The following is a 13,017-nucleotide window of genomic DNA, read 5'->3' as shown; positions in this document are numbered from 1 at the left end:
CAAAAGAATAAATCTTAAAAAAAAATTAATGTAGGATTGATGGAGATGGGGATGGGAGAGGAAAGTATGGGAATAGGTTAAACCAAACTAAGGATTTATGAAAAACCTTATGGAGGATTGCTACTTTATAAGCTAATTAAAACATGATTTTTAGCCAGGTGGTGGCTCACACCTTTAAACCAGTACTTGGGAGGCAGAAGCAGGCAGATCTCTAAGTTGGAGGCCAGTCTGGTCTACAGATTGAGTTTCAGGACAGCCAGGGCTGTTATGCAGAGAGAAATCCCATCTCATAAAACCAAAACCAAAAAAAAACCCCAAAAAACAAAATCATGATTTTAAAGAAAGTTTGGACACAGTACCCTGTGTGAGTGTAAAATGCTTTCTCCAAAAGACATGTAATTAAGTGACAATTTCAATGCCAGGTGTGGGATAACTTCCTAATCACATGTTTGTTTGGGGGACTCTGTAGACCACCCCCAAGCAACACGGACTATTGCTATCACTCAAGCCCCCTATAATTAGATAGCAAGAAACTATTGCTGAAGACACGTGAGACTTGGTTGCAGAACAGAAAGAAATCAAGCCTCGACCCAATAGTAAGTTCCAGGTTAGCCGAGGAAGACCCTGGCTGGAAATAAGATGAGAGACACAATGCTTTGTCTGGCTTTTTTGTGTGTTTTCACAGGATTTCTGTCTGTGTAAGTGTGTGTATGTATTCTTGTGCTTTTTCTTTTGTTTTTATGTTTTGTACTATGCTGGTTTGTTTAATTTCTTTCTTTCTTTCTTTCTTTCTTTCTTTCTTTTTTTCCTAGAACTTGCTTTGTAGACCAGGATGGCCTGGAATTCACAGAGATCTGCCCTCCTCTGCCTTCCAAGCGCTGGGACTAAAGGCGTGCGCCACCACCGCCTTTGGGTGCCTGATAGTTTTCTGATGAGACAGCAAGAAAGGCTGGGTGGGGAGGTGGGGAGGATTTGGGTGAAAGAAAACTGTAATCAGGATATGTTGTTAAAAAGATCTATTATCAATTTTAAAAAACGATGAGAGAGGAGAGAAGGGAAGACAGGGAGGGGGGACCGGGATAGAAAGGAAGGACGGGAGAAGGGAAAAGAAAAGACTAACAAAATCCTTGTCGATCATACAGCTCCTAGTTCCACCAGATGGAAGGACGCCAACTGTCCAAAGGGACTTGATGAAATTCTTGTTAATGAGAGTTCAGGATTTCTACTTGGGCTCTTGACAAGAAGAAACTGTATCACAGGGCTTCCTTCTCATGAAGTGAGTCTTAGAAATTAGTGAGGAAAGATGAACTTTCAATAAAAAATGTAGTAAGGAGCTGGAGAGGTGGCTCGGTGGTTAGTTAAGAGCACCTGGAGCTCTCCAGAGGTCCTGGGGTTGGATTCCAGGTCCTCACATGGTGCCTCACAGCTGTCTGTAACTCCGGTTCTAGAGCTGACCTATCATGGCCTCCAGCAGCAACACATACACGCAGGAAAAACATCTTACGCACATGAATGAATAAAATTTTTAAAAATAAGCCCGGGCGGTGGTGACGCACGCCTTTAATCCCAGCACTCAGGAGACAGAGGCAGGCGGAGCTCTGTGAGTTTGTGGGCAGCCTGGTCTACAGAGCGAGATCCAGGACAGCCAGGGCTACACAGAGAAACCCTGTCTCGAGAAACAAACAAACAAAAAAAGCCAAGATTTTTAAAAATAAAAGCTTAGAAATCAATTTACTGAGGAAGTATAAAAGTCCTTCCAATTGTAAAGCCTAAACCTTATAAATCTATTTTTAAAAATCCAGTTTCATCTCTTAAAATGTTTTGATTTCTCTTTATTGTATGACTTCTTTTAAGTTTCTTGTTTAATACTAGCATCCTCTCTTGGTCAAGTTTAGACTATCTAAATATTTTTGGTCAGGCAGTTGGTCAGTATTAACTAAAAGTCAATAAACTTTAATCTGGTGATTTCCTTGCTAAAAATACAAAGAAATAATGAGTGGTTGAAAACTATCTCAGTTACTCCCCCACCTCCAACCCCCAAGACAGAGTTTCTCTGTGTAGCTTTGATACCTGTCCTGGAACTCGCTCTGTAGTCCAGGCTGACCTCAAACTCACAGAGATCTCCCTGTCTCTGCCTCAGGAGTGCTGGGATTAAAAGTTACTTTTCTAATGCTGTGACAAAGCACCATAGCCTGGGCTATTAAGAAAAGAAAATATTTATTGAAACTTATGGTTCTATAGAGAGTCCATGATCATCGTGGCCAGGAGCATGGGAGCAGGCAGGCACTACAGCAGTAGCTAAGAGCTTTTCATCATCAACTCTGATTGGGAGGGAGGGAGGGATGGAGGGAGGGACGGAGGGAGGGACGGAGGGGAGGAGAGGGGGAAAGAGAGAGAGAGAGAGAGAGAGAGAGAGAGAGAGAGAGAGAGAGAGAGGCTGGGAATGGCACAGGCCTGTGAAACTTCCAACTCTCTTCCAACAGTAACACACCTCTTCCAACAAGGCCACGTCCCTAATCCTTCCAAACATCTCAAGCAGCTGAGCCTATAGGCGGCGTTCTCATTCAAAGCGCCACAAAAGATTCACAAAAAGATGATGGTGATGTGCATGTGTGTTCTTTTGTTTTTAACTTTATTAAAACATTTTTTATGTGTATGAGTGTTTTACATGTATGTACGTGCAATACCTTTATGCCTGGAGCCCATGGAGTTCCGAAGACAGATCTCACATCATGGAATACCTTCAGCTACTAAAATTTGTGCAAAAGAATAGTTGACAACTTAGAACAGCGTTTCTCAATCTTCCTAATGCTGTGATCCTTTAACACAGTTCCTGTTGTGGTGACCCCCCCAACCATAAAATTACTTTCGTTGCTACTTCACAACTGTAATTTTGCTGCTGTTATAAATTGTAAATATTTTTGGAGATAGAAAGGTTTGCCCAAGGGGTTGAGAACCACTGACTTAGAGTGTATCTGTGCTTGTATTGTTACTTTGAAAAGCAATTGAACAAAGTGAGTCCTACACAGGACCGTTTAGGGGTTTTGCTTGTTTTTGTAAGAATTAGTGTAATTATGGCAAAAGTTAGTAGCAGTTATAGCTGAGAGATGAGATTGTGGGCAACTTTCAGCTTTGACTTATTTTCATTTTCGACAATTCATCTGGACTTTGCAATTAGGAAATAATTATAATGATTAATTATAATCATTAATTATAACGATGCCTTGTTGGGTTTCGTTTCCTATATTTTTAACTTCCTTCCCAAAGAGCAATGGCTTTTGAAAAAAAAAAAAATACAACAGACCCCGTATGTTGAATGGAGGTTCCTTGTTCACTGAACTCTTGGATTTTTTTTTTCTTATCATTAGAAATAGATTGTGAAAGCAAGAGTCTGGACATCTAAAATAAGGCATGCTGACCCCAAATTATTCCCTTCGTGCAGAAAGATTTAATCTTTGAAGAAAGTTAAAAAAAAAAAAAAAGTCTTTGTACTAATAAAAACAAACACAAAATTCTATCCAAGTTAATTAAAATTTGAATTCCGTGTTCCTCCTCCCCGAACTTAGCCCCAAATACACCAGTTAAAGCACCAGGGTTCAAATGCTGAACGTTCAGTGCTGTGCCCAGAGTGGCACTGGGCACTCAGACGCCCTTCGGGACAGTGTCCTGGCCTCTGGGGTGCAGTTCTGAAGCACCAGAGCCTCAGAGACTGCGGCTGCGGACCCTCTTTTCCTTCCTTCTTCCCTTCCTTAAAATCTTGGCGGATGAGACGGACGGAGGACACAGACGCTTTGTCTTCAAAACAGTTACATCCAGTTTTATACATGGACTTTCCTCTTCTTTTTCGTCGGCAAAATGTTTTTTCGTTTGCAGCCTACAGGTGGCCAACTTGCGTCACGGTTAGCCAACGAATCCCAACGTTGCTACGTCAATGTGTATTTTCTATATCAGGAAAAAATCTGCAGCTTGCTCTCGTGTGTCAGGATGGCCGAGTGGTCTAAGGCGCCAGACTCAAGCTCAGCTTCCCTGGTTGGGGGTTCTGGTCTCCGTATGGAGGCGTGGGTTCGAATCCCACTTCTGACACATGATTCTTTTTCTACCTCACTCAGTTTCGGGAAACACGTGCCGCTTTGAGCACATTCTTGACAATTTTCGAAGGACACATTTTTAAAAATTGACTTTGAAAACTCTCTAATGGGTCAGCCGACATGGACGATAGTAGCGGAAGCACGGCTGTGGATCTGAGGACGCGAAATTCGCTCCGCCGTGCTGCCTGCCTGAAGCGGCGACCGCGGACAGCGAGGAAAACTGGGCGGCGGGTCCCGGGGTCCGGCCCCCAGACCTCCCCGACACCGCAGCGTTTGGCCCCGCACCTTGTCCGCGGCGGGTGTCCCAACGCCGGAGCCGTGCAGGCTCCACAGCGCCCCCTGTGGGGTCGCCAGGTAAATAAATCATCGTTGCAGCGCCGGAGCCCCAACTGCACCCTCCCTTCCGGCCCCACAACCCGGGCGAGCAGCGGTTCACGCGGGGCTTCTCTCCAGGCACCTGTGTAATCAACTACTTGGTGGGTTTCGTCGTTGTTTTTAACAAACGCAAGGCCAACAATGCATATTGTTCTCTGATATATTCTCACTCAATATTTGTTGGGTTGTAAGTTGAACACCTGAACAATATCGCGAAGCAGATATTGCAAATCAGTAGGATGAATGCCGTCTACTTTGTGGCTGTTACAGACGTTCAATAAAAATAGAAAATTTCCTGGATTTCGTTCCATTTCCCCTACAAAAGCTTGCTCTTTCCTTCCTTCATTCTGCCTCTCCTTCCTTCCTTTTTTCTTCCCTCTTTCCATCTCTCTTTCCTTCTATCTTCCTGCCTCTCCCTTCCAGCCCTATTGACCCTGGAATCCTGGTGCTCTGCATACTTTGCCTCCACAAAACTTTTTTCCCCCCAAGAAAACGAAACAGATCATGTAAAAGGAAGATTTTAAATTCCTTTCAGAATCCACACTAGCGCACACGGTTTCTTTCTAGTGCCTATCCTATATGTCTGGACTTACTCTGTTTTTCTTGCGTGCTCATATTCCTAGAATAGGACCTAATTACCTTCTGGAAAAGCTTTCTCAAAGCTTGTAGGATGACTAGCCTCGCCCCAACCTCCCGCTTTTAAAAGTAAAGTATTTGTGTGGTGGAGTGGAGGCGATGCCTGTTTTTAAATCGCTTTTCTTCAGAAACTTTCCCAAACGCTACAACTTCCCAGCGTTACATAGCTCCTTGTTGTAAACACACTGTCAGAAACACAAACTCATTTGTATTTTTCCATTATGTCAGAATTTATTTAATAACAATTCACAAGCCCAGTTGGTTTGTTAGCTGAAATACACAAAGTAATTCTGATTCTCTTTTGTAAATGAAAAACACATCCTTCACTTTAAAGAGAATAAGAGATAATTTATTCTTGAGCCAAATATGAGTGACCATGGCCCAGGAACATGGATTTAGGTTATGCATAGAACAAAGAAAGCAATAAATTAAGGCCTTTACCAAGTTATTCTGGTGGGGACACCGGGTAGTCAGTTGACGGCAAAGCCAGGAGGACATCTGCTCCAGGCTTCAGATGTTGCGGCAGTATTCCTGACTTCTGGCTTCATGGAAGCCAACGATCTGCTTAAAGTTTAATCTAGAGGTATTACCTGATAGATGGGGGGAGGGGAGGACATGAACGGAACTAAAAATTGCACCAGATAATTTGGCTCTGGGTCTGCAATATTTTAACTCTACAGTCGCAAAGCTCCATTCTTTCAACCTGAGTCAGTCCCTGCCTTGAGTTCCTGCCCTGACTTCCCTTCACGACGGACTCCAACTGCAAGCGGAAACAAATCCTCTCCTCTCCAGGTTGTTTGTGGTCGTGGTGTTCATCACAGCAATAGAAACCCTGACTAGGGCAGTCCTACTCTAGAACTCTAGAACCTGAACTCTGGGGAGGTCTGTAGTGTGAATTTTGGTTCCAGCTCCAGGGATCATCATACATACTTAAAAGTCTTACAACTGATGGGTTAGCGAAAAATGTCTAGAAGAGAGAGGAGGAGGTTACAAACAGAAGTAAAACGAAAATAACGGCAGGTTTTTCTTCCTAGAGGCTGCTTCCGTGGGATTCTGCACTATTCCCACCAAGACCTGTGTGTTCCAGATGCTGAGTGTGCAGCTTGGTGAGGTGCAGGCGGTCAAGGGGGAACACTTCCTGATAACCTGCTGTGTCTCCAGCCACAGGCCTTCCTTAGCCCACCCTCCAGTAGCCACAGCCTCCCCTCCCTCGCAATCTATGATGTCTACTCCAGCTGGAATGTCACCTCCACGAGAGTAGAGTTTTGTTTGCTTTACTCATTACTGGCACACAGTAGCAATCACAGTATCTGCCGAATGCAAATACATACTTGTATTTACTCTTTTTGAAAAGATTTGTTTTGAGCTGGGCAGTGGTGGTGCACGCCTTTAATCCCAGCACTGGGGAGGCAGGGGCAGGAGGATCTCTGTGAGTTCGAGGCCAGCCTGGACTACAGAGTGAGTTCCAGGAAAGGTGCAAAACTACAGAGACAACCCTGTCTCGAGGAAAAAAAAAAAAAAAAAAAAAAAAAGGATTTGTTTTTATTTCATGTGTATGAGTATTTTGCCTGCATGTGTATATGTACTCTCTGTGTATGCTTGGTACCCACTGTGACAGATACAGACAGGACCTTATGCATGCTAAGTTGTTGAGATACACCTGTAGCCTTGAAAATTCAAGTGTTGATTGTTTTGAGACCAGATCTCATGATGTAGCCTTTAGCTGGACTGAGCAGAGTGATCTGCCTGTCTGTACTTCCTAAGGGCTTTTTATTAGGTCTGTAATTCATTTTGAGGTAAGTTTCCCGAAAGGCAGAAAATCTGTGTCATATGATTGTTATTGAGAGGTCAAATTGTTTTTTTTAAGATTTTATTTATTAGCTATACAGTGTTCTGCCTGCATGTATCACTGCAGGCCAGAAGAGGACACCAGATCTTGTTATAGATGGTTGTGAACCATGTGGTTGCTGGGAATTGAACTCAGGTCCTCTGGAAGAACAGCCAGTGTTCTTAACCTCTGAGCCATCTCTCCAGCTGAGAGGTCAAATCTTAAATAAATAAAATTTAAAAATAAAACAGAAAGAAAGAAAGAAAGAAAATTTCAGGCATGGTGGCACATGTCTTTAATCCCAGCATTCTAGCACTCTGGAAGTACAGGCAAGCAGCTCTCTGAGTTCAAGGTCAGCCTGGTCTACAAAGAGAGTTCTGGGACAGCCAGGGCTACACAAAGAAACCCTGTCTCAAAAAAAGGGAGAGAGAGCAAGGTCATATCTTCCCAAATTGATCTGTTTGTTTTAAAAACATCTCAGTTGTTCTCTGTGAGTTCAAAGCTAGCCTGACTCACAAAAAAAGAGAATAGACTAGCCAAAGCTACATGGAGAGACCTTGTTCCCAAAATAAAACAAAAATCGCATCTGAAATTGCAAAAGGTAATTTTGTGCATATCAAAAAATTGTTCTCGGGACTGGAGAAATGGCTGGGCAGTTAAAAGCACTTGTTGCTCTGGCAGAGGAGTGGAGTTAGGTTCCAGGACCTTGTCAGGTGTCTCACACCGTCACTCCAGCTCCGAGAGATCCAACACCCTCTTCTGGCCTTCACAGCTACCCAAACACACATGCTTATACCCAGGCAAGCAAACATACACAAATAAAAATAAGATAAATTCATGAATCTAGAATACATCTTTAATAGTCTAGTTCTTACTTGCTTTTTTCCCACTGAAGTTTCATAGTTTTATGCTTATGGATATTAAACATATTTTGTTAGATTTGTACTTAACAAGAGATGGATGAAAAAACACTCAACATCGCTAACCATCAAGGAAATACAAGTCAAAATCATAATGAAAAATGAGTGTGGTGGCACACATCTGTAGTCCCAGCACCTCACACACATCTGTAATCCCAGCACCCAGTCAAGTGCTGAGTCAGGATATGCAGGCCAGCCAGAGTTTCAAACCCAGACCCTGTTTCAAAAAGCAAGAACAAAATCCACAATAAAATTGCACCTCCCCTCCGGAAATGACAAACCAGTACGAGTGCTGGTGAGGACCCAGAGAGAGGAGAGCCATGCTCTTGATGAGCACAGCAATATGGAGAGCGGTATAGAGGTTCCTCAGGAAAGAGTGACTGAGTGTGTTGACGTGAGCCTGTAGTCCAGCTACTCAGGGGGCCGAGGCAGGAGAATCACACGGGCTCGGGAACTTGAGATCATCTTGGGCACCATAGTGAGACCCATTTCAAAAACTAAATTAGACTTGGCAATCCTCTAGCTGGGTATATTGCCAACGGAAAGGAAATCAGTGTGTTAAAGAGACTGTAGCCCTTGTCTCCAGTCAATGAATGAAAGTGCCAAGTGATGGGTAGATGAATAAAGTGTGATATGTAGACACCATGGAATAGTGTTCTGTCATAAAAAGACTTGGTCTTGTCTTGGTCATTTGCAACAATATGGATAGGACAAGACCTTCTCCTCTTCATTCTCCTCCTCCTTTTCCTCCTCCTCATTCTCCTTCTCTTCCTCTTCTTTCCTTGCAGTGCTAACATGAAAACCCAAGGCCTTGCAACATACTGGACAAGCTATGTCCCTAGTCAGTACCATTATATCAAATGAAATGAGGCAGACACAGAAAGATAAGTACAATACAATTTTATTCATATGTTGAATATAAAATATCGAACTTATGGCAATTGTCAACAAAATAGTGGTTATTGAGTATGGGAAAACCTGGAAGATACAAGGATGAGAAGTTGATCAACAAGCACCGACATATGTTAGACAGGACTGAGGTATTCTGGCATTCTGTTGACTTGAGGATGGCTATAGATGATGAATAATGTATTTTGTACATTTCAGAACATCCAGAGAAAAGGAAGTTTGCATGTTTTCACCATAAATAAATGACCAAAGATGGAAAAGATTGGATGTTTAAACTCATTTACAATGTAAACCAGACAGGCTGGCTCATGCAGTCCCGGAACTTTGGAGGCTGAGATGGGATTGCCAGGTTGAGCTACAAAATGAGACCCTGTCTCAAAATAACAACAACAACAGTATGAATTTAATGCATGCCTTTAATTTCCTCACTTGAAAGGCAGAGGCAGGCAGATTTCTATAAGTTCGAGACCAACTTGGTGAGTTCCAGGACATCCTGGGCAATCAGAGAATCAAACCTGGGGCCTCCGGATGCTCAATGAACTATCTGAGCTCCTTCTCAGCCTCTGACTTAACTCTTACAGACGACTACAAACATCTTAATTCTTCATCTCCGCACCAACACCACAGTGTTTATTGATTGTATTGCTCTGGTCACAAGAAAGGAGTTCCTTGAGAACCTGGGCTAATTTTATTTATTTAATTAAAATATAATTATATTTATTTTCCCTTCTCTTTTCTCCCTCCAACCCAACCTCTCCCATATACTCTTCCCCATCCGGGCAAATTTGATGGCCTCCTTTTCTTTGTTTTACACACACACACACACACACACACACACGCATGCACGCACGCACGCACGCACTTCTAATTATATGAATTACAAGCTGCTCAGTCCGTATAACGTTATTTCAGGACTGACCACTTGACATTGGATAACCAGTAGGGGTCTCTTCTCTGAGGAGAACTATTTCTCCGGCCCTTAGTTGATTGTAGTTCTTTGTTCAGAGCTGAGGCCAGGTAAGATTTCTCACTTCCACGTTAGTAGTCTGTTGGTGTCCTTGTTCAGGTCTTGTTTAGGAAACCCTGGGGTACTTTTTGCCTTTTTCTTAATAAAGCACTTGTTACATAGTAAATACCCCAAGTACACAGTTAAACAAGAGCTCCACCTCTAAGCACGAGCCAGCAGCCAGGCCAAGAAACGAGAGCTACCGGAAGGAAAACATCTTTCAAATCCCCAGAAGATTGAGGGCGGAACAGCGAAACAAGAAAAAATTTAAAACACAACGACCACGAAGGGACTCGAACCCTCAATCTTCTGATCCGGAATCAGACGCCTTATCCATTAGGCCACGCGGCCAAGCGGTGGGGAGGGGTAATCACGTAACAGTCAAACGAAATGTGACAAGATAAGGGTGGGCCTTCCAATCGAAGCAACAAAGATTCAGCATAACAAAAAAGTTTCTAATTTGGAATCAAATTTTACAGAGACTTCAAAATGTATATTTGGGGAGCTGTAAGCAAGCAGGTAGCTCAATGCTTCCTCCGTGTGAACGCTGCTGTTTCCGACGACCCTAGAACCACAGGGGTGTCCAGTCAGAATTCAGGGGACCTTATAAGATAAAGGAAGGAGAAAGGCGCACTGATGTTTGGAGGGTGGGAATCAGTTGGCAAGCTTTAAAGAAAGCTTGTGTGAACGCGTGAAGTTGGCTTCAGACTGGAAAAAAAAAGGGGGGTTACTAAGTTTGCAAAGTCAGTTTAGGAAGGACGCAAAGAATGGAATTATTGGGAGGTGGCGGCCAGAGAACCAAGAGTTCAAGGTCATCAGCCTCAAATACCAAGAGTTCACGGCCCTTCTGAGATACAAGTCTTCTGGGCTACAAGAGATCCTGTCCCCAAAACAAAATAAAAAAGCAATGTCAAAAACAAAGAGCATTCTACTCCAAGGATCTGAAGTTATCACCTCTTTAGCGGTAGTTGGAGTGTTGTGGATGCAGTACTGGGCTCAGCCACCAATTTATTTTGATTTGAGGGCTTTCTGGGCTTTTGTTTTTCCTGGAATTTCTAATGGGCAGCTGGTTGAGGCCAGGTGAGATTTCTCGCTTCTAGGTTAGTAGTCTGTTGGTGTCCTTGTTCATGTCTTGTTTAGGAAACCCTGGGGTAGTTTTGCCTTTTTCTTAGTAAAGCGCTTGTTACATAGTAAGCACCCCAAGTACACAGTTAAACAAGAGCTCCACCTCTAAGCATGAGTCAGCTTATCCAACCTGGATTGGTATCCAACCCACAGACTAAGAATCCCTTGTAAATAGAAATTGGAATTTGTGCAGGACACATTCTAATTGTGCTGGGTGCGGTAGTCAGTAATCGTAGAAAGAACGCCTGTTGGTGGACTTCCTCCTCTGTTTACTACTTTGTAACTAACTTATCAATTTACTTTAAAAGAATGATGAAAGACAGAGTCTCAGTATACAACCCTTGATCTTGCTTCAGCCTCCCAACTAGGGGTACATGCATCCTCATCACAAAGACACCCATTATTTGGGGATAATTACTTTCATTTGTTCTGTTTGTAGAAAACTGGTATTTGGTAGAATGTGTAAGCCCACAACTAAATATTCTGTGGTTAGATCTTGACTTTAGTTGGTGTGCTGGATAGTTTAATGTCAACTTGACACAGGCTAGAGTCATCTGAGAGGAGGGAGCCTCAATTAAGAAAATGCTTCCATAAGTTCAGGTTGTGGGCAAGCCTGTAGAGCATTTTCTTAATTAGTATTGATGGGGGAGGGCCAAGCTCTGGGCTGGTGGTCTTGAGTCTATAAGAAAGCAGGCTGAGCAAACTGGAAGAGCAAACCAGTAAGCAGCACCCCTCCACGGCCTCTACATCATCAGCTCTTGCCTTGTTTGAGTTCCTGTCCTGACTTCCTTTAATGATGGACTACAAAGTGGAAGTGTAAGCCAAATAAACCCCTTCCTCCACAAGTTACTTTGTGCATGGTGTTTTATCACAACGATAGTAGCCCTAACTAAGGCAGTTGGAATTATTTTCTTGTGGATCTCTTCCTGTCACTCTTGCAGAAATAAAGCAAGAGCCATGAAGCTTGGTAAACAAAAATCAAATTGTTTATATATTTCACTCGAGTGTCAGAACAGTGTTTTCTCTGCTCATTTTATACTCTCCTGACCTTTGACACATCTGTGTTATTTTACCTAAAACGCCTTCTCCCTTCAGCTCTTCCACATCCTCCCCGTTCCTTCACTGCCACGAGTCCCCATACCAGGAGCTTGTTTTTGATGGCAGATTTCCCTTCTCTACCCAAGCTTCCCTGTTCTCTTTTCTCAATAATTTTCCAAGTTAATTTCTTCGAACACCAGAGGGAGGGATGGACAAACAGCAAATGCAGGAAGGAGCTGCCTCTGAATTGCCCTTATCTACATAAAACTCAACCTTCCAAACCTAAAACAGTGAACAGTTGCCCTGAACCCCTCTGAGAGTCTCATCAAGCATGGACTAATTCACTTTACGGGAGGCCAGAGGTCTACACATCCAGATGGACTTTTTCAAATGCTGTTCAGACTTGTTCTCCTGAGACCCTTTCATCTTTCTATAAATCATTCCTTTCTCCAGGTTGCCTACATCTCCTCCCACATCCTCTGTGAAGAAGCTTCTAGGTCTCACTCCATTCGGAATATTTACTTTTCATATCTCTGATGTTCCTTCCCCACATATATAATCAATTTGGGTATCATTTCTCCTCTTAATCCTCACACTGTAAACTTAATTCATAGACTTGATTACTGAATCTACAGAGTGGGGTAAAGTTTTTCTTTCCCTAAAGTGACAAATTTAAGAAATTTAAAAGAGTTTTACACAACTACCTGGTTGCAAGGTTAGGAAGTTGATGTTGTAGGAAAGTCATATTCTTGCTGTCACAAAAAGAAACACATGAACAAAGTGAAAGTCGCCAGGCAAGGCATTTTCATGTTGAAAATAGGGTATGCCTTGACACAAACCAGGCCAGCAACCACACAGCAGGAGGAAGTTCACTTTCTTTTTATTCAAGTGTCTTGGAGGACTATATTGTGTCTCACTCTGTCAGTGGGAGCTTGACCTCACAATCTAACACAGTTGGTGAATTCATAATCAGCCCAAAGTGGAAGGGTGTAATAAAGAGTTGAGTCTTAGGAATGGTCAAAGGTGGGCCGACAGACACTGTACAGAGTTCCTCCAGGTAGAGGAGGTTTATGAAATACTGACCCTTTGCAG

The 13,017-nt window shown here is 43.0% G+C and overlaps 2 non-coding genes across 2 annotated transcripts; one reads left to right on the top strand and one right to left on the bottom strand.

The window, feature by feature from the left end:
- Nucleotides 1–3,978: 3,978 nt before the first annotated feature.
- On the top strand, nt 3,979–4,083 carry Trnal-caa (transfer RNA leucine (anticodon CAA)). Its single transcript has 2 exons — nt 3,979–4,016; nt 4,038–4,083. It is a non-coding gene; the product is annotated as a tRNA-Leu (tRNA).
- Nucleotides 4,084–10,040: 5,957 nt separating this feature from the next.
- On the bottom strand, nt 10,041–10,113 carry Trnar-ccg (transfer RNA arginine (anticodon CCG)). The gene has a single exon. It is a non-coding gene; the product is annotated as a tRNA-Arg (tRNA).
- Between the last annotated feature and the right edge of the window lie 2,904 nt (nt 10,114–13,017).

Source organism: Peromyscus eremicus, chromosome 5, assembly GCF_949786415.1.
Source record: "Peromyscus eremicus chromosome 5, PerEre_H2_v1, whole genome shotgun sequence".
In the NCBI taxonomy this organism is placed as follows: domain Eukaryota; kingdom Metazoa; phylum Chordata; class Mammalia; order Rodentia; family Cricetidae; genus Peromyscus; species Peromyscus eremicus.
The sequence above is the reverse complement of the archived record's forward strand: the minus strand, read 5'-3'. Positions and strand labels throughout refer to the sequence as shown.